Source organism: Cyprinus carpio, chromosome B22 (assembly GCF_018340385.1).
Source record: "Cyprinus carpio isolate SPL01 chromosome B22, ASM1834038v1, whole genome shotgun sequence".
NCBI classification, from domain to species: domain Eukaryota; kingdom Metazoa; phylum Chordata; class Actinopteri; order Cypriniformes; family Cyprinidae; genus Cyprinus; species Cyprinus carpio.
This window is the reverse complement of record NC_056618.1, coordinates 28,001,913-28,003,387: the sequence shown is the minus strand read 5'-3', so window position 1 is coordinate 28,003,387 and position 1,475 is coordinate 28,001,913. Positions and strand designations below refer to the sequence as shown.

Below are 1,475 nucleotides of genomic sequence, written 5' to 3'. Positions count from 1 at the left end.
TACTGTATGAACACAGAAACACCTCTAAAACTCAGCAACAGCACCAGAATATACTTCAGCGGTGAGTTCATTTACTCCTGTAGTGATTAAGACATTTATGATCAATGTGTTTATTTACCTTTTTATTATTTGTTATTATTATTTGTGGTTGTTCCAGACAGAGAGGAACAGGCCTGTGTTGTAGATATTAAACTGCAGTCACTGTACTCCAGTAAAGAGTAACGGTTGTTGCTGTAACTGTGGATATTTTCTTTACAGAGTCAGTTCAACTAACTGAGTGTCACGATCAGACACAAGTGGAGTTCACTGATCAGAATCAAACACAATGGCAGATGATTATTATTATCATATCTGCTCTGATGAACGGGCTTCTGATCATTGTGGTGATCGGTGATTTAATTTTCTTATTGTTCTCAATAATATTATCACATTTTAATACATAATAGTGTAATAAATATCATAATGCTCTTCTCCATAGGTGATTTTTTTTAATTATTTGGTATATTTTTACCATTTAAGAAAAACTAATATAACTGTTAGTAAATATTAAATCTGGATTCTCTGTTTCTTTCGTAGTTTTTGCTGCTGGAAAAGCACAACAGTTGGAAAAACATATTCATAATACTGATCTGCAAACACGAGTTATATATCAACCATAAGAACCAAACCAATTTCTTCAATTGTAAAGTAAGTGAATGACTATCTATATTTATTTATTGCTAAATGTCATTAATGTAAGTATGAATTATTAAGGATTCTGATGTTATCACAACATAATAAAGTCACTTTTTGTTTGGAGTCATTAAACTCAACTGCAGCTGGATGTTAATATTGTTTCCTTCTTACTCTTTCAGTTCACTGAGGTGCAAAATATTCAGCAAGTAAACAGCAGATTTATGACTCTATAACATGTGCTTATCATGTGCTATATTCTTTTACAGAGTAATATCTGAGTATTTGGGACACTTGTTACACTTCTTACTCCAGTGAAGTCTGTAAAAATATCTCCCACAATCCTTTGCCTGATTACACAGCATCTGGAGCCTAGTTTTGTTCTTGTCTGGCTGGCAATGCTGATTGGTTTCTGTTGTTATTTCTGGTTTGATTGATCTTGAAATGTTTTCCCCTGTTTTACGATTGCTCGCTGTCTGTTTAAATAAAACTTCAAAAGGGTCGTTGCTCGAATGTTCTGTCCCTTACGAAAAAGAAGTTTATTCAAGTGTGCTATTAGTATACTTATTTTAAACAAAAAATAGGAAAGTATGCTTTTAGTTTACTTTTTATGTACTTCTCAGAAAAATACTTAAAAATGACATTTAAGTATACTTGACTTATACTTACAAAAAGTCTAAATATACTTGAACTTTACTTAAGTATACTTAATAAAATAAACTTGAAGTATACTACTTTTTGGTAAGGGGTATCACACAGACATAAAATTTTACAAAACTCTGCATGGTGTAACTACAGGCGAC

General features: G+C 31.9%; 1 long non-coding RNA gene across 1 annotated transcript; it reads left to right on the top strand.

The window, feature by feature from the left end:
* The first annotated feature begins 266 nt into the window (after positions 1 to 266).
* Positions 267 to 1,002, top strand: LOC109076794. The gene is made up of 3 exons (XR_006157802.1): positions 267 to 390; positions 577 to 687; positions 942 to 1,002. It is a non-coding gene; the product is annotated as an uncharacterized LOC109076794 (long non-coding RNA).
* Positions 1,003 to 1,475: the final 473 nt, after the last annotated feature.